The sequence below is a fragment of the Hemiscyllium ocellatum genome, chromosome 16, assembly GCF_020745735.1.
Source record: "Hemiscyllium ocellatum isolate sHemOce1 chromosome 16, sHemOce1.pat.X.cur, whole genome shotgun sequence".
In the NCBI taxonomy this organism is placed as follows: Eukaryota; Metazoa; Chordata; class Chondrichthyes; order Orectolobiformes; family Hemiscylliidae; genus Hemiscyllium; species Hemiscyllium ocellatum.
Window position 1 is genome coordinate 79,346,576 of NC_083416.1, and position 21,177 is coordinate 79,367,752.

The following is a 21,177-nucleotide window of genomic DNA, read 5'->3' on the forward strand; positions in this document are numbered from 1 at the left end:
TGTTGATAAAGCATCCTATTAGAGTACTAGAAAGGGTTAATATATTTAAGGATACAAACATAGAATCTGGTTAGAATGAGAGAACATTAGAGGAGCTATTATGCAATTGATGAAAACCACAGATCATCAAATAGTGGGAAGAAGATAGAAGAATAAATTGCCTCGAGATACCAGAACTTTAGAATTTTGATAATGCATTTCAATTATCCTAATGTAGACTGGGAAAAGAGGGGAAAGGTTTCCTGAAACGTGTACAAGAAAACATTCTTAATCAGTATGTTTCCAGCCTAATCAGAAAGAAAGAAGTGTTGGATCATAAGAATAAAATCTGAAAGAAAAACAAAGTGCGGGAGAAACTCACCACATCTGGCAGCAGCTGTGGAGAGGGAAACAGAGTTAACATTTAGAGTCCAATATGACTCTTCTTCTGGACTTGAAACGTTAACTTGTTTTTATCTGCAAAGATGTTGCTACATCTACTGAGGTTGTTCAGCACTTTCTACTTATTGCATTACATGAAATGGGGCATGTTCCAGAGGGGGACAATTTGAAAAGATATGATTACAGCTGCAATAATTGTCAAGTGTTTATGAAAGAGAACAAGGGAAAAATCAATCGTTAAATTATAATATTTTACTGGGAAAGGGTGAATTTGAATGAGTTGGAAAAGGATCTGGTCCAACTGAAGTGTCATCAAAAATTGGCAGGTAAAGCAGTAAAAGAGCAATCAGAAGCTTTCAAACAACAAAAAAAGTTCAGGCGCAGATTAGGTATATTCTAATAAGGGGGTAAAAGATGACTGTTTAAAAAAATTGCTCACTGGCCAACTAAAGACATTGAGCTTTAACATTGCAAAAATAGACATTTTGTTAAAGCTTTTTGTTTTGCTCTCATTGCAAAAGTACCAACATTAAATGGAAAATATAATTTTATAAAATCCAGAAGAATTGTGGATGCTGTAAATCAGTAACAAAAACAGGATTTACTGGATAAGCTCAGTAGATCTGGCAGCATCTGTGAAGAATAATCAGAATTAATGTTTCAAGTCTGGTGAACTTCTTTAGTTCTGAGGAAAGGTCACCGGTCACAAAATGTTCAGCCTGAATTGTTTTCACAGATGCTGTCAAATATAATTTTACATTGCATGAGAAGACAATGCTGATTGAATTCAATGTAGATTTGATTGGTAGAAGTGTTTCCATGGAAAATACACCGGTAGATGACAATTGATAGCTAACTGCCAAGCTTTGTTTAAACTTCAACCATGATGTGGAGGTGCCAGCATTGGACTGTCATGGACAAAATCAGAAGTCACACAACACCAGGTTATAGCCCAAAAGGTTTATTTGAAATCACAAGCTTTTGGAACACAGTTCGTTTGTCCTGATAAAGGAGCAATGCTCTGAAAGCTTGTGATTTCAAATGAAACTGTTGGGATATAACGTGGTGTCACCTGACTTCTGACTAAATTTCAACCAGGCAGGTTGACTCTGCTTGGAAATTAAGCTTGCCAGTTACTTATTCCAGCTTTGATTGGCCTTCATAATGTCACATACTCAGTCAAGTGTTGCGTTGAAGCATTCTCATCTTCCCTCTTTTGCTCACACTCAGACCAAGACTGTAATAAGGTCTGAAGTGGAATGGCTTGTTGAAATTTAAACTCTGCATCGGTGAGCAGTTATTGGTGTCATTTGATATCACTGCTGGCAATACCTTCCACCTCTGTTATGCTGCTGATTAAGTCTTAACTGCTAGAGTGATAATTCACCAGACTGAATTTGATTTGCTTTTTATGTGTTTGATATACTTGGGTGATTTTCCATATTTTTAGTTGATGCCAGTGTTGCAGTTGCACTGGAATGGTTAGACATTCACTTTATTTTTGATTGACAAGAGAGTTTAGGTTTAACGGGGATCAGGTAGCTATGTGCAGTTAGGGCCTCAATCAGCTCAGCCATAATCGTATTGAATGATAGCTTCATGGGCTGAGTGGCCTATTTGTAATTCTTTATGTTCCTCCAAGCAGTCAGGGTGCCCAAGCAGTGGAGGGAGTGAATGTTTAAGGCACTGAATATGCTGCTAATCAAATGGGCTTGGGGTTGAGCTTCTTGAGTGATTTTGGAGCCACATACATTCAGGTAGGTGGAGACTACAGGCCGTTCTGTTATAATGTGTGTTTCGTTAACACAAATTCACTGCAATACGATTGCTGTGGACACTGTTTCTAATGCGCAAACTTTAAAAATGTGTATTGGCTGTAGCATAGTTACATCGCCAATGCTTTAAGTGCTGTTTCTCAAGTGAGATCTTCTATAATGCAGGGTTGCACAAGAACGCAACCATTGTATTAGAGAAGAATTACCGATATTTCATTAAGTGTTCAACTTGTGCCTTATGGATGGTGGTAAGTCTTTGCAGATTCACTTATGATAGTTTATCCAGCTTCTGACCTGCTTTTGTAATTACAGCACTTTTGTAACTGGTCCTGGGAGGTCTCTGATCAATAGTAATCCCTTCAGATAATTATGGGGAAATTGACAATATTAATCCCATTGAATGTCAAGTAGATGAGGATAGACTCACATTGATAGACATGAATGCATGTTATCAACCCAAGTCTGAATGTTATCCAGGTCTTGGTATATGAGAACAGGGTATTATTCACTATCAGAGGAGTTCTGAATGTGACTGAAAACTCATAAGTGGCCATCTCTACTGCATTTAGGAATGAATTTAGGAATGATGATCCAGGACAATATTAACAGTCACTTAGAAAAAATGTGATTCATCCAAGAAAACCATCACAGCTTTGTTGAAAGCAAATCATGTTTAACTAGCTCTTTTTTTTTGGTAAAGTAACAGGCAGAGATGATTAAATTGAGAAAGACTGCAGAAAGCTACAGAGCAGAGGGATTTTGGCATTCTTGTCCATGAATCTTAAATCAATAACATCCAAGTTCAGTAGGTAATGGGGAAGGCAAAGGGAGTGTTGGCCTTTATTTCAAAAGGAATGGAGCACGGAGCTCTTGCTATGTAAGGCATGAGTCAGACAATACTTGGAATACGGTGAATAGAGTTTGTTATCGAAAGAAAAATATATAGGCATTGTCAGCAGTCCAGAGACATTCACCAGACCGATTGCAGAGATGGAAGAACTATCTCATGAAGTGAGATTGAATAGGTTGCATTCATTAGAATTGCGATGGACCAGACAAAACCCCCTCAAAATATATTAAGAAGATAGCCTAGACCCTATTTTTTTTCTTATTTTGAAAGTAGGTTTAAGGCATTGCATTCCAGATGCAATTGAATTGGTCAAACTACTTGTTTTTAAGCAAAACACACCTTATTTTTACACCACAGTTAAAATACAGACAAAATAAAAAGAAAAGATTTGGCTTAACTGTCATTCTATTGAAATGCTTAACAAACTAATATATATATATTAACGGCTACTAATTAACTGTTCCAACGTAGTATCATCCCATAAATACACCCTTGGCAAAGACAGATTCAGTAAAACAGATTTTCTCACATGCAATCTGAGGAGCAGGAAGAGAACCTCAACTTTTAGCTGTAACAGAGAGAGGAATAAGAAATTCCACATCCAGCTGCAAGACCCTAGCGACTGTAGAAAACGAAAACTAAAAATTCTAGTTCTGTGGGAGCTGAATTTGGGCTACTTCTACAGTTCCAACTTTAAAAAGATCCCAAGGCCTCACAAGCTGTTCACATTATTGGTTTTGAGCTGACTGCTTGGCATCTGTATCTCAATGCCTTTTCAATTCAAAAACTCAAATTACATCTCTTAAAGCCATAGTATTGCCACAGAATTCAGAAGAATGAGAGGTTACTTTGTTGAAACATACAAAATTCTTCAGGAGGCCTTAACAGATTAGATTACTTACAGTGTGGAAACAGGCCCTTCGGCCCAACAAGTCCGCACCAACCCTCTGAAGAGCATCCCACCCAGACCCGTTCCCCTACACCTAACAGTGCGGGCAATTTGGCATGGCCAATTCACCTAACCTGCACACCTTTAGGACTGTGGGAAGAAACTGGAGCAAACCCATGCAGACACAGGGAGAATGTGCAAACTCCACACAAACAGTTGCCCAAGGTGGGAATTGAATCCAGGTCTCTGGTGTCGTGAGGCAGTAGTGCTGAACACTGTGCCACATGCCGCCCAGAGTAGATGTGAAAAGGTTCTTTGTCCTTGTGGAAGAGTAAAAGTCCTGAGGGCAGAAGGGTTTCACATTTACTGCAGAGATGAAGAGGTATTTGTTCTCTCAGAACGGGTATGTCTTGAAATTCATGATGCACAGGATTATTGACGAGAAGTTCAAGTTTGAGATAGATGGATTTTTTTAAATCAAGAAGGGAACCGAGGGTTATTCGGAAAAGGCAGGAAAGTGAAGTTGAGGGTAATCAGATCAGCCACAATCTCATTGAATGGCAGATCAGGCTTAATGGGCTGAATGGCCTATTTCTGCTTCTATACTTTATGGTCCTAGATAGTGGGCACAATTTCAATATTTACATCAAGCGGTAAAATGAAGTTTAAGGCTGATAGAGATAGACTTCAAGAGGATATAGACAGGCTGGAGGAATGTGGATGACATGTAACAGATGCATTGAGCAATATGAAATGGCCCTTCTTGGTTGAAGGATAAAAAGAGACAATACTAAATAAAGTTGGTCAGGAGTGTAGTGCTGGAAAAGCACAGAAGGTCAGGCAGCATCCGAGGAGCAGGATAATTGACGTTTCAGGCAAAAGCCCTTCATCAGGAATGAGCCCAAAACAGCGATTCTCCTGCTCCTCAGATGTTGTTTGACCCGCTGTACTTTTCCAGGATCACACAATTATACCACAATTTAGAAGGGTTTTGGAAGCTTAGCACAAGGTGCAGAAGAAGTTTGCCAGATATTTTCCATGGATGAAGGACTTAAATTATGAGGGTAACACGAAGAAAAATGACGCGATTCTCCTCTGAGAAAAGAAGGTTGAAAGGGCATTTGAGAAATGAATTTAAAATTATGAAACTTTGAGACAGGCAAGATAGAGAGAAACACTGTCTGAAAGATGAAGGACACAGATATAAAACAATTGGTTAAAAATCAATGGTGATATGAAGACAATGTTTTTAATGAATAGGATGAATAGCTGGGGGCAGGGAAATTATGATGCAGTGAGGCATGACTTAGGATGTGTGGATTGGAAAAACAGGCTTCAAGAGAAGAACACTAATGAGATGTGGGGATTGTTCAAGGAGCAGCTACTGCGTGTCCTCGATAGGTATGTACCAGTCAGGCATGGTGTAAAGGGCCTTGTGAGGCAGCCGTGGTTTAGTAAGGAATTGGAGTCCCTTGTGAAAGGGAAGAAGGCGGCATATGTAAAGATGAGGCGTGAAGGTTCAGTAGGGGTGATTGAGAGTTATAAGGTAGCCAGGAAGGAGCTAAAGAGGGAGCTAAGAGAAGCGAGAAGGGGACATGAAAAGTCTTTAGCTGGTAGGATTAGGGAAAACCCAAAGGCTTTCTATAGGTATGTCAAGAATAAAAGGATGACTAGGGTAGGTATCGGTCCAGTCAAGGATAGTAGTGGGAAGTTGTGTGTGGAGGCGGAGGAGATTGGAGAGACATTAAATCAGTACTTTTCATCAGTATTCACTCAGGAACAGGACACTGTTGCTGATGTGAATATGGAATCACAAATAATTAGAATGGATGCCCTGGAAATGTGCAGGGAAGAGGTTTTGGGAATATTGGAAAGGATGAATATAGATAAGTCTCCTGGGCCTGATGGCATTTACCCCAGGATCCTATGGGAAGCTAGGGAGGAGATAGCAGAGCCATTGGCCTGGATTTTTATGTCGTCATTGTCAATGGGAATAGTACCAGAGGACTGGAGGATAGCGAATGTGGTCCCATTGTTCAAGAAAGGGAGTAGGGATAGCCCTAGTAACTATAGGCCAGTGAGTCTGACTTCAGTGGTGGGCAAAGTCTTAGAGAGAATGGTAAGGGATAAGATTTATGAACATCTGGGTAGGAATAACGTGATCAGGGATAGCCAGCATGGTTTTGTGAAGGGCAGGTCGTGCCTCACAAACCTTATTGAGTTCTTTGAGAAGGTGACTAAGGAAGTGGACGAGGGTAAAGCAGTAGATGTTGTGTATATGGATTTTAGTAAGGCGTTCGATAAGGTTCCCCATGGTAGGCTAATGCTAAAACTTCGGAGGTATGGCATTGAGGATACATTAGAGGTTTGGATTAGGAATTGGCTGGCTGGAAGGAGACAGAGGGTAGTAGTTGATGGATTATGTTCATCTTGGAGCGCAGTTACTAACGGTGTACCACAAGGATCTGTTTTGGGACCATTGCTTTTTGTTATCTTTATAAATGATCTAGAGGAAGGACTTGAAAGCTGGGTAAGCAAGTTTGCGGATGACACAGAAGTCGGTGGAGTTGTGGATAGTGAGGAAGGAAGTGGTAGGTTACAGCGGGATATAGATAAGTTGCAGAGCTGGGCGGAAATGTGGCAAATGGAATTCAATGTAGCTAAGTGCAAAGTCGTTCACTTTGGTAGGAATAACAAGATGATGGATTACTGGGCTAATGGTAGGCTACTTGGTAGTGTGGATGAGCAGAGGGATCTTGGTGTCCATGTACACAGATCTCTGAAAGTTGCCACCCAGGTAAATAGTGCTGTGAGGAAGGCATATGGTGTACTGGGCTTTATTGGCAGAGGAATTGAGTTCCGGAGTCCTGAGGTCATGTTGCAGTTGTATAAGACTCTGGTGAGGCCTCATCTGGAGTATTGTGTGCAGTTTTGGTCGCCATACTATAGGAAGGATGTGGAAGCTTTAGAACGAGTGCAGAGGAGGTTTACCAGGGTGTTGCCTGGAATGGTACGAAAATCTTATGAGGAAAGGCTGAGGCACTTGGGGCTGTTCTCATTGGAGAAGAGAAGGTTTAGGGGAGATCTGATAGAAGTGTATAAGATGATTAGGGGTTTAGATAGGGTAGATACTAAGAACCTTTTACCGCTAATGGAGTCAGGTGTTACTAGGGGACATAGCTTTAAATTAAGGGGTGGTAGGTATAGGACAGATGTTAGGGGTAGATTCTTCACACAGCGGGTTGTGAGTTCATGGAATGCCCTGCCCGTATCAGTGGTGAACTCTCCTTCTTTATGGTCATTTAAGCGGGCATTGGATAGGCATTTGGAAGTTATTGGGCTAGTATAGGTTAGGTAGGATTCGGTCGGCGCAACATCGAGGGCCGAAGGGCCTGTACTGCGCTGTATCCTTCTATGTTCTATGTTCTATGTTCTATGAATAGTCAAGGGATTTTTCCGAGGGTTGAGAGTCCAAAACTAAGGACATAGGTTTTAGGAGAAAGGGAAAAGATTTATAAAGGATCTGAGGGGGAACTTTATCATGTAGAGGGTTGTGCGAGTCTGGAGTGAGCTGCCAAAGGAAATGGTGGAGGCAAGTACAATTACAACATTTAAGAGACATCTGATGGCTGGATGAACAGGACGGATTTGGAGGTATATGGGCTAAGTACTGGCTAATGGGACTAGTTGAGGTTGGAATGTTTGGTCAGTATGGATGAGTTAAACCAAAGGGTCTTCTCTCTGCTGTATGTCTCTATAACTCTGGAATACTTTCTGTAGTTATGAACCAGAATACAACAGTCAGAAGGAATGTAGAGGCACATTCATTTGTTGGTTCAAAAAGAGAACTAAGTCACCATAATCCTAGCAGACTATGTAGCTGCCCTTTCTTTAGAGAGAGATGATTCGTGATGGTTTAACTTAACAGCTAGCAGCCTTTATGCATGGGGAGTGATTGGGAAGGACAGTCCTTCAAGGTAACCTCAGCCAGTGTGAGAATTGAACCTTGGCATCACTGTGCATTACAAATCAGCTAACCAATCTTTGCATGAGAAGGGGAAAAATATTCAGGAGCATGAGAAAGTTTGGGTGAGTGGGAGTAACTAAATTGTTCTTTCTGAGGGATGGCACTACTTTGACTGGGCAAATGTCCTTCTAGTCTGGAACTATTCTATGATTCAATCAACAATTTGACTGAGAACGTCATTGATGTTGAATCAAAATCTTGAAACTCCTTCCTGAACAACATGCAGGATACACCTACATCACATGGACTGTAACTGTTCAAAATGAAAACTCATCACCACATTCTTAAGGGCAATTAGGATGGGCCATGATGATTGAAGCTCAGACTTTAAGCAGTTGAAGATACTTTGACCTAGGACTTTACCCTGTGGAACTGATGGAACAATGTTTTGTGGCTGGGATGTTTGTTCTCTAACAACCTCAACCATCTTCCGTTGTGCTAGATGTGACTTCAACTATTCAACTCCTACCGAGTTCCCACTGAGTTCAGATTTTTTAGGCATCCATGATGCCATACTCAGTCAAGCAATGCCTTGAGATCAAGGTCAGTCACTCTCACCTGACCTTTTGATTTCAATGACTTTGCCCATGTATTGGACCAAAGCTATAATGAGTGATCCTGGGGGGACACAATCTGATCATCAAAGGGCAGAATATTATTGAGTGAATGCAGTTTGAAAATTTTGCTAATGACACTTTCATCATTTTACTGTCTTCATAAACCCATTTTTCAGACTTGCACCAAGGTGAACTTTTATGCAGGCAGGGCTTTCAAGGTGGGAGTGGCTGATACTTCCATCTCCCCATTTTCAGTCAACTGATATACTTGGAAGGTGCCAGAGGCTATCTCTGCTGAGGGAGTTGAATAGCCCCTCAGTGGGAAAAGCACAATGAGACTACAAGTCCAGAGACTATTTGTCATTGCTGTGGGGATCTTGATGATGAGGATACAGAATCATAGAATCATAGAGATATACAGCACAGAAACAAAACCTTTGGTCCAACTCATCCATGCTGACCAGATATCCAAATAAAACTAGGCCCAAATGCCAGCACTTGTCCCATATCCCTCAAAACACCTCTTATTCATATTCTCATCCAGATGTCTCTTAAATGTGTTAATCGTACCGGCCTCCACCACTTCCTCTGACAGCTCATTCCAAACAAGCATCAGCCTCTGCATGGAATAATTGCCCCTGAGGTCCCTTCTATAATTGTCCCCTCTCACCCTAAACCTATGCCCTCTAGTTTTGGACTCCCCCATCCATGCCCCTCATGAATTTATGGACCTCTATAAGGTCACCTCTCAGCCTCTGATGCTCCAGGGAAAATATCTCTAGCCTTTCAACCTCTCTATATCAAATCCTCCAAACTTGACAGCATCCTCATAAACTTTTCTGAACTCTTTCAAACTTCACAATATCCTTCCTAAAGGAGGGAGACTAGAACTGCACACAATACTTCAAAAGTAGCCGAACGAATATTCTGCACAGCCGCAATATAACCTCTCAACTCCTCTGCTCAATGTACTGACTTTTAAAGGAAAGCATACCCAATGCCTTCTTCACTATCCTGTCTACCCGTAACTCCACTTTCAAAGGACTATGAATCTACATTTCAAGGTCTCATTGTTCAGCAACACTCCCCAGGATCTTGCCGTTAAGTATATTAGTCCTGCTCTGATTTGCCTTTCCAAAATACATCACATCACGTTTATTTAAATTAAACTCCATCTACCACTCCCCAGCCCATTGACCATCTGATCAAGATCCCTTTGTACCCTGAGGTAATCTTCTTCACTCTCTGCTACACCTCCAATTTTAGTGTCATCTGATGAATCATACCTCCAATGTTCACATCCGAATAATTTAAATAAATGACACAAAGCAATGGACCCAACACTGATTATTGTGGCACACCACTGGTCATAGGGTTCCAATCTAAAAAGCAACCCTTCACCATCACTCTCTGTCTTCTACCTTTGAGTTAGGTTGGTATTCAAATATTAGTTTTCCCTGTACCCTATGATCTAACCTTGCTAATGCAATATCGATCATTTTGGAGACACTCTCCCACCCCACCAGTCATAGTTCACATTTGTTAGGTAAATGATCACCATAAGACCATAAGGCAGAGGAGCAGATGTAGGCCATTTAGCCCATTGAGTCATTTCTGCCATTCAATGAGAGCATAGCTGATCTGATAAATCCTAAACTCCACCTCCTTGCCTTTTCCCCTTAACACCTGATTCTCTTCCTGATTAAAAATCAGTTCATCACAACTATGGAATTCCACATATCCACCATCCTGTGAAAGTACAAAATCTTCCTCATCTCTGTCTTAAATATGTGCCCATTATTCTGCAATAACACCTTTTGGTACTCAATTCTCCCACAAGAAGAAACAACATTTCTGAATCTATTCTGTCTGGTCCCTGAAGAATCTTGTATTATTCAAAGAGGTTGCCTCTTATTAGCCTATAGCAATCAACAATGGATACTACTATCCTGAATGTTCTCATTTATGCTAGATTCTGTCACTGTCAACCTCACATTATCGAGCACTATTTCTTTGATAGGTTGCAGGAGATAAAGCCCTGCCTTTCTTGCTTTGGTTTCTGCATTTCCTTCATATTTTCTGCCACCTTTTCACCCAAGAGAGAGTACAGAATGTCAGTGCTTGTGTAGCATTGTCTTTAGGTACTGTGGCTGATGTAACTGAACAGTTTGATGTTTATGGAGACAGTGAAAGGTGGATGCAAAGGCTGGCATTATTGGAAGGTGGGTGTGGGTGAAGTAGAGAATGCCAGCTGTGAGTCCTCACAGCTAAGGAGTAATGCTGAGTAAGTGATGGTGTAGCTATACTGCATTGAGCAGCATGAAAAGATGTGATGCTGCATTGATTATGAGTTGGCAAGGGAAGATGCATTCATCGACCAAGACTCAATGGAGTCAATGGACTTCTGACATTACATCTGGGTTTTTAGGGCTGGACCCTGGGAGTTGATGTCCCTGCCCACCTGCTCCCATTCCCTTCCAAGTGCAGTGCTTGAGGGTCTTCTAGCTCCTTATGGTTACCTGGCATCGTTCCTTCTTGTCTAAGGTGTGCAGTTTTGAGCTGTGAGCAACAAAGCTCTCACTTTGTGCTGTTACTGTATTTTCGATACTCCATTTACATGAGTGACTGTCAGTAGCAACTTCCTCTGATGCAAGGAAGATTGCCTTTAAGATAAACAGACTGCCTTTAAGAGCTGAAGGTTACCTGGAACATGCATAAGCCTCACATGCCATTATTACGAAAGTGAGGACTGCAGATGCTAGAGATTAGAGTCGAGAGTGTTGTGCGATGGAAGAGGCCCAGGGCCTGCATGGCCTCAGTGGAGTGGGAGGGGGAGTTGAAGCTTTGGCCAAGAGGCAGTAGGGTTGGTTGGTGTGAGTGGCCTGGAGATGTTCTCTAAAGCGCTTTGTTATTAGGCGTCCAGTCTCCCCAAATTAGAGGAGACTGCATCGGGACCAACAGGTACAATAAATGATGTGTGTGGAAGCGCAGGTAAAAGTCTGATAAATGTGGAAGGCTCTTTTGGGGCCTTGGACGAAGGTGACAGAGGTGGTGTGTGCACAGGTTTTGCAATTCCTGCGGTGGCAGGGGAAGGTGCCGGGAGGAGAGGGTAGATTGGTGGGATTGTGGACCTGATGAGAGAGTTGCGGAGGGAATAGTCTTTACGGAAAGCAGATAGGCACGCCCTCCACCTCCTCCTAGACTTTCATTTCCATGGCCCCCAACACTTCACCTTCACCATGTTTATCCAATCCCTCTACACCTCCATCCGCCACAACCAGGGCCTCCAACTCCTTCATTTCTTCCTCTCCCAATGTCCACACCAAGACCCTTCCACTGACACTCTAATTCATTTGGCTGAACTGGTCCTCACTCTCAATAATTTCTCCTTTGAATCCTTCCACTTCCTCCAGACAAAAGGGGTAGCCATGGGCACCTGCATGGGGCCCAGCTTTGCCTGTTTCTTTGTTGGTTACATGGAACAGTCCATCTTCCGCAGTTACACCAGCACCATTTCCCACCTTTTTCTTTGCTACATTGATGACTGTATCGGCGCCACCTTGTGTTCCCACAAGGAGGTTAAACAGTTCATTAACTTCACCAACACACTCTATCCTGACCTTAAGTTCACCTGGACCATCTCAGACACCTCCCTCCCTTTCCTAGACCTCTCCATCTCCATCAGTGGTGACCGACACAACACTGACATCTTCTACAAACCCACTGACTCTCACAGCTACCTGGACTATACCTCCTCCCACTCTGCCTCCTGTAAAAATGCTATCCCTTATTCCCAATTCCTCCGCCTCCACCACATCTACTCCCAGGAGTATCAGTTCCACCACAGAACACACCAGATGGCCTCCTTCTTTAAAGACCACAAATTTGCCTCCCACTTGGTTGATGATGCCCTCCAGCGCATCTCATCCATTTCCCGCACTTCTGCCCTTGAACCCTACCACTCCAACTACAACAAGGACAGAACCCTCCTGGTCCTCACTTTCACCCCAACAACCTCCATATACATTGCAGCATCCTTCGCCATTTCCACCACCTGCAAACAGAACCCACCACCAGAAATATATTTCCTTTCCCACCCCTATCTGCTTTCTGTAAAGACAGTTCCCTCTGTGACTCCCTCGCCAGGTCCACGCTCCACACCAACTCACCCTCACCTCCTGGCACCTTCCCCTGCCACCGAAGGAATTGCAAAACCGGTGCCCACATCTCCCCGCTCACCTCTGTCTAAGGCCTCAAAGAAGCCTTCCACATCCATCAAAGTTTTACTTGCACTTCCACACATGTCACTTACTGCATCCGTTGCTCCCGATGCAGTCTCCTTGACATTGGGGAGACAGGACGCCTATTCACGGAGCACTTCAGAGAACATCTCCGGGACACCCCCACCAACCAACCCCACTGCCCCGTATCTGAACACTTCAACTTACCCTCCCATTCCGTTGAGGACATGCAGGTCCTGGACCTCCTATATCACCACTCCCATACTACCCGATGCCTGGAGGAAGAACGCTTCATCTCCTGTCTTGGGACTCTCCAATGCCACAGCATCAATGTGGATTTCACCAGTTTCCTCATTTCCCCATCCTCACATTATCTCATTCCAATCTTACAACTCGGCACTGCCCTTTAGGTCCTGTCCTACCTGTCCATCTTCCTTCCCACTTATCTGCTCCACCCTCTTTTCTGACCTATCACCTTTACCCCCACCTCCATCTACCTTTAGCACTCTCAGCTACCTTTCCCCCAGCCCCACCCCCACACCCACCCCCTCCCATTTATCTCTCCATCCCCGCAGCTCACAGCTTCTGCCTGAAACGTCGATTCTCATGCTCCTCAGATGCTGCCTGACCTGCTGTGTTTTTCCAGCACCACACTCTCGACCCATGAGCCATTAAGCCTTTGGTTGCTCTCTCAGCTAACAATGAATTGCTCTGAGCTCGGCATAAAAGTCATGGAAGTGAGGAGGCTTCCACCGATTTGTGTGTTACTTGCCTCACTGGTGAATTGCAATCTCCATGCCTAAAATTCTGAGTAACAAATAACAAATCCATACTTTAACAAATCTCCCTCCTATATACATTGATCACATGGCAATGGCCTAGTGGTGTTATTACTGGACTATTATTCTAAAGACTCTGGGTTCAAATCCTACCATGGCAGGTGGTGAAATTTATATTCAACAAAAATCTGGAGTTCAGAGTCTAACCATGCCCATTGTTCCTTGTAGGAAAAGCCCACCCGGTTCACTAATGTCCTTTAATGAAAGAAACAGCCACCCTTACCTGGCTTACATGTGACTATAAACTGCCCTCTGGGCAATTAGGGATCAGCAATAAGTGCTGGCCTGGCCTGTGATGTCCTTATCCCACAAATGAATACAGACATACACTGGGCTTCTTTTATGTTATCCACTAATCTTTTCTCACACTTTGCCTTTGTCTCTTTTATATCTTTTCCTAATTCTCTTCTGTACTTTCTTCATTCAAAGAGATTTCTTACTATTTTAGAGATTGGACATTTATCACTTTTTTAGTCCCTCATATTTTTAACATGAGCCTAAAACAGGTTTTAGAGTTAGCAATATTTGAGAAGATTTGTAGCTCAGGTTAGGGTTCCGGACATAAGTTTGCTCACTGAGCTCGAAGGTTCAATTTCAGATGTTTCATCACCATACTAGGTAACATCTTCAGTGAGCCTCTGGATGAAGCCCTGGTGGTATGACTCACTTTCTATTTATGTGTTTAGGTTTCCTTGGGTTACAAAATACCTTGTACGAACTGTAATAAATGCTACATTGGACAAACAGGCAAAGAACTAGCCACCAGGATACATGAACATCAACTCACCACAAAAAGACATGACCCACTCTCACCCCAGTATCCTTATGTAAAGATGAGGAATGACACCACTTCAACTGGGACAATACATCCATCCTAGGACAAGCCAAACACAGGCACACATGAGAATTCCTAGAAACATGGCATTCTAACCATTACTCTATCGACAAACACATTTACTTGGATCCCATTTACCTGAGAAAAAGAATAGGAAATGACATCACCACAAGAAATGATGTTACCAACCCAAGGAGATCGAAACACATAAAAAGAAATTGGGCCATACCACCAGAGCTTCATCTGGAAGCTCACTGATGATGTTACTTAGTATGGTGACAAAACATCTGAAAGCAAACCTTCCAACTCAGCAAGCAAAGCTACATCAGTGTTTTAGAGTACTTAGTTAGCTTATCTTCAATTATAAGACATTTTGAAAAACTAATGCAAAAACAGAACATTATAGATGCTGGAAATCTGAAATTTGCAGTATCAATAGTGTAGAATTACCTTTCAAATTAGATATTAATTAATTAAGCAATGCTATTTACAGTCTAGTAAAGAGTGCCAGTGGCATTAAATTTAACATGAGCTTGAAGTTGGAAGAGTAAGCAAAATAATGTGACACCATTCTCTTAGTTACTGTCGCTCATGGCAATGACTTACAATTATGCCGAGGCCTTTTGGCTTCAAAATTCTTTACATTCTCACTGTAAGGAGCTTTGGTTTTCACAGATTGCATTGTCAAGTCCTACTACTTCACCACTCTGTCCTCTCTCCATTTCCATACCAATTTCTCTTTCTGTCTCATATAGAATAAGCAGCTATTGCTCTTGCCCCATCACTTCCAACTTCACATTGTGCATTCTCCTCTGAACATTCCTCTTAAACCTTTCATTCAGTTCAGGTGAACCCACTCTAAATTTAAATGAATGTCAGCCTTCCCTGAGAACAGATTCTTCTTTCATTGCGTATTATTTCTATCAGTGACTCTTTGAGTACCATGATCATCATCAAATTGTGTGCATTGCAAATATTATAGATTGTCATTTTCACAAGGATCTGTAGGTACCAAGATTTAATCCTTCGCAGGTGTTCTGCTATTATAAAGTCCACCCACCTCCTTCGTGCTTGTTCAATAGTGTTTTTCAGACATTAATTACAATTAATTTCTGCTTTTTACTGAGTTTATCATGTAAATGGATTGCACTCAGGAATCCAATATACAGAATTGTATGTGATGGGTAACCATGCATATTCAAAGTGAATATTATGCCTTCTTGAAATATTCTTGCATTCTGAACATCATCTTTTCCTTCATCTTTTTAACAGCCGGTTTTATTTATTCTTCTTCAGACTAAATTAAAGCTTGATTTTATCCCATTAGCAATTATTGTGTCTTGAGTCTTCTGCACAAACAAAATCATTGGGATTGAATTGCCCAATTATTTTGTCGAGATTAAAAAAAAAGACATGAATGCTCAGGAATCTGAACTGCAATAGAAACTGCTAGAACTATAAAGAGAGCCAGTATCATCTAAAAGGACTTGACAGGTTAACATTGCAGGGGAATTCTGATGAAGGGTCATTGTTCAAATCATTAACCAATCTTTTTCTCTTCAATGTTGATCCACCTGCTGCGCTTTTTCAGCATGTTCTGTTTTTTGTCGAACATTTACTGCTTTATTGAGTTAACATCCAGGCTTTCACCAAGCAGTCAATTGTCCCTGTTATTTCTATTGTAGGAACCAATTACATTGCAAAAATATCATTGTAAGAATGCGTTCTTGGAATCCCAGAATGATAGAGCACACAAAACAGCCATTCAGCCCCTTGAACCTGTACAAACAGCTATCCAATTAGCACAAATATTTCACTGTTTCCTCAGAGCCCAGAAAATTCTGTCTGCTTCAAGTATTAATTCAATACCTTTTGAAAGTCCCTTTCAGGCAGTGAAACCAGATCATGACAACTTACTGAGTTAAAAAAAATCCTTAGCTTCCCTCAGGTTCCTTTGGCAATTATCTTAAATCTATGTCCTTTGGTCACTGACCTTTATGCCGCTGGAAACAGTCTCTCCTTATTTATTTGATCATAGTCCTTCAAGTGATAGGAATTAAATAAATTCTATATATTCCTGAAGCCTGCAAAATTTCTCATGTATATGTATATGTCGAACTGCTTCTGTTAATGATAATCCTAATTAACCTCAGCGCAATTAGGATAATGATAACGTTAATCAAAGTGAACAAATGCTCTGGTATGTCCTGTTCACAAAATGTCAAACAAATCTAACGTCACAATTTGTACCTACACTCTACCCTCCATTTCAATACAGCAGTGTCAATGACATTGCTATCTAGTGACATATACTCAGTAATAAGCTGCTCAACTTTGCTGAATTTGGGTTCTTTCAGTGTGACTCAGTTCTGGAACTCAATACAGCTGTGGTTTAAACATGGACAAAGTCATTTAATTCCAGTCAAGAATTCAGAGTCACTTTATTTGTCCAAAGTGTGGTCATAATGCAGAATTTGCTACTATGTGGACTAGTTGAAACAAATAATGCAGATGATTTAATGGAGAGGGGGGGTGTGGGAGAGGTTGGTAAAGCATTTGAGGTTTTGATGATAAATTCAAAATAACACCAATTAACATTTGTATAGCACTTTTAATATGAGAAACATCTCAAGTCACTTCACAGGAGCATTAAATGACAAAGTTGATTATCGCTGAAAGAAACACATTGCTGAAGCTTTTCATCTTACACATGTCAGGACAACCAATTTAAGATAATCAGTTGAGCTTGTAATGTGTCCAATTAACCAAGTGCTAGAAGTGACATATGTTCATTAACAGGGACTTATTTTTCCAAAGAAATGTTCAGGAGGTGTGAGTAAGCTTTGTAAAATTTCAGAGTTATCTGTGAGCTTGGGTAACTTTAGGCCCTCTCTTTGCTTTTTCCATGGCAAGACATAGAACAGAGAACATAGAACAATACAGCACAGATCATGCCCTTCAGCCCGAGGGGTTGCACCGAATTGTGAACTAATCTAAGCCCATCACCCTACAAAATCCCATCATCATTCATATGCTTAACCAAGAACTGTTTAAATGCCTCTAATGTGGCTGAGTTAACCACCTTGCAGGCAGGGCATTCCATGCACTTGCCATTCTCTGTGTAAATAACCTGCCTCTGACATCAATCTAAAATCTATCACCCCACAATTTGCAGCTATGCCCCCTTGTACAAGCTGATGCCATCATCCTAGGAAAAAGACTCACTGTCCACCCTATCTAATCCTCTGATCATCTTGCATGTCTCTGTAATTCCCCTCTTAGCCTTCTTTTCTCCAATGAGTCCCAAGTCCCTCAGCCTTTCCTCATAAGACCTCATAACATCTTGGTAAATCTCCTCTGCACCTTTTCCAATGCTTCCACATCCTTCCTGCAATGGGGTGACCAAAACTGTACACAATTTTCCAAGTGAGGCTGCACTAGCATTTTGTATAGTTGTAGCATGACATCATGGCCCCAGAACTCAATCCCTCTACCAATAAAATCTAACACACCATATGCCTTCTTAACAACACTATCAACCTGGGTGACAACCTTCAGGGATCTGTGTACCAACATCCTTCTGCATATTCACACAACCAAGAATCTTTCCATTGACCCAGTATTCTGCCTTCCTCTTATTCTTCCCAAAGTGAATCACTTCACATTTATCTGTTGATGGCGATTTTAGCCAATCAGAGTTGACTTGCTCACACCAACTTTTCTTTCCTATGGTCTAAATTGTTGCGACCATTTGAAAATTAGTATTCTTGAATCTGTCCTGAAGAATGCAAGACAAAATGTTTTGGGAATCTCTCTGTCTCTCTTTCAGTAACATAAGAGCCAAATTATGAAACCAAGACATATAAGGACATGTGCGGTTAGAAGTCGTCGCGGGGAGCCCACTATCAGACTGGAGGCTATCATGGGGAGCCTACTTCCATGCTGGAGGCTGTTGTGGGGAATCGAGTCCCAGCCTGGAGCCTGTCGCAGGGAGCCTACTCCCAGACTGGAGGCTGTTGTGGGGACCCCACTCCCAGACTGCAAGCTATCGCGGGGAGCCCACTCCCAGACTGGAGGCTACCACGGGAAGTAGGGTCCTAGACTGGAGGCTGTTGTGGGGAGCCGAGTCCCAGACTGGAGGCTATCATTGGGAGCCCACTCTCAGGCTGGTGGCTACCACGGGAAGTAGGGTCCTAGACTGGAGGCTATCGCGGGGAGCCGAGTCCCAGACTGGAGGCTATCGGAGGGAGCCGAGTCCCAGACTGGAGGCTATCGGAGGGAGCTGAGTCCCATACTGGAGGCTATCGGGGGGGAGAGCCGAGATCCAGACTGGAGGCTATCGGAGGGAGCCGAGTCCCGGACTGGAGGCTATTGGGGGGAGCTGAGTCCCATACTGGAGGCTATCACGGGGACCCCAGTCCTGGACTGGAGGCTATCGTGGGGAGCCTACTCCCAGACTGGAGACTATCACGGGGAGCTCACTCCCAGACTGGAGGCTATCGGGGGTAGCTGAGTCCCAGACTGGAGACTATCACGAGGAGCTCACTCCCAGACTGGAGACTGTTGCAGGGAGCCGAGTCCTGGACTGGAGGCTATCATAGAACATAGAACAATACAATGCAGAACAGGCCCTTTGGCCCTTGATGTTGCACCAACCTGTGAACTATTCTCAGCTCGTCCACCTACACTATCCCATCATCATTCATGTGCTTATCCAAGGATTGTTTAAATCTCCCTAATGTGGCTGAGTTGACTATTTTGGCAGGTAGGGCATTCCACACCCTTACCACTCTATGCGTAAGCAGCCTGCCTCTGACATCTGCCTTAAATCTCTCGCCCCACAATTTGTAGTTATGCCCCCTCGTATAAACTGACGTCATCATCCTAGAAAAAAGACTTTCACTGTCTACCCTATCTAATCCTCTGATCATCTTGTATGTCTCTATCAAATCCCCTCTTAGCCTTCTTCTTTCCAATGAGAACAGACCCAAGTCCCTCAGCCTTTCCTCATAAGACCTTCCCTCCAGGCCAGGCAACATCCTAGTAAATCTCCTCTGCACCTTTTCCAATGCTTCCACATCCTTCCTGAAATATCCTTTTGGTGCACTTTTTATTTATTATTTTCTTCCATTTTATTCCAAATACTTAAGTATCTGTACTTTGGTGTCTAATACCAGAGATGGTGCCATGAGTGGTGACATGTAACATAGAACATAGAACAATACAGCACAGAACAGGCCCTTCGGCCCACGATGTTGTGCCAAACATTTGTCCTAGCTTAAGCACCTATCCATGTACCTACCCAATTGCCGCTTAAAGGTCACCAATGATTCTGACTCTGCCACTCCCACAGGCAGCGCATTCCATGCCCCCACCAATCTCTGGGTAAAGAACCTACCCCTGACATCCCCCCTATACCTCCATTGCGAACTTTTCACTGCACTCATTCGAGTGCATGTGACAATAAAGTTAATAAAATATACAAATTAAACTGGAGATTCCATATTTGTTTGCAAGGAATTCATTGCCTCAGTGATTTCTAGTTTCCCTGATTCTCAATTAGCTAGATATTTCTTTGTTGATGGGTTTGAAACTGTGCTCTGTTCTTTGCTTTGGTTAGAACAAGTCGGGTCCAAAGAGAAAGACTGAGCTTGTTTTCCTTGGAGCAAAGGAGCCTGGGAAGAGACATGGTTGAGGTGTATAAAACTATAGGAGGATTGACAGGCTAGACTGGAAGGAGAAAGTGAGGACTGCAGATGCTGGAGAGTCAGAGTCGAAAAGTGTGGTGCTGGAAAAGCAGGCAGCATCCGAGGAGCAGGTGAGTCTACTCCTCAGATGCTGCCTGACCTGCTGTGCTTTTCCAGCACCACACTTTTCAAGGTTAGACTGGAAGGAACTATTCCTCTTGATGGGGCCATAAATTGGAGGTAAGGGGCAGGAGGCTTCTCGGGGATGTGAGGAAAATGTTCTTCACTTGGAAGGCTGTAGTAATCTTATACTGACTGCCTGTAAGGGTAAGAGAGGCAGAAACTCTCATTATAGTTACGAAGTATTTATATGTACACAAAAGCATGAGGGCCATGCATAGGGTAAATGGACAATAGAAATAGTCTTTCCCCTGGAGTGGGGGAATCCAGAACTAGAGAGGATAAGTATCGGGTGAGAAGGGAAAAAAGTAAAAGGGATCTAAGGGGTAGCTTTTTTACACAGATGGTGGTGTGTTTATAAGCTGCCAGAGGAAGTGGTGGAGGCTGGTACAATTGCAATATTTAAAAGGCTTCTGGATGAGTACATGAATAGGAAGGGTTTGGAGGGATGTAGGCCAAATGCTGGCAAATGGGATGAGATTAATTTAGGATATCTATGACTCTATGTGATGCCAAGGCACAAGTCTCTGGGCTAAGTGTAGGAAAGTAGAAATAGAATACAATAGTTAGGTGGTTGTTTTTGACTAACACAGAACTCAATGGGCTGAAGATCCTTTCTCTGTGCTGTAAACCCTAATGATTCTATGATAGTGACTTTATGATTTGAAAACAAGAATAAATATTTTGGAATCAGGGGACTCTTGGACTGAGAAACAATATTGATCACTATGATCAGGGGTATTGAATGAACAGAATTTGATATCAGTTCAGGCAGGGAGAGCAGAGGTTTGCATGAGCTAATTGAGAGTAGAGTATTGGAGTTTGGCAGGAGTGTATTGGAATAGTGAAGTCTACATTTAAAATAGACAGGGATGAGGGTTCCAGCTGCAGTTAAGCTAAGAGAGGGTGGAGGTGT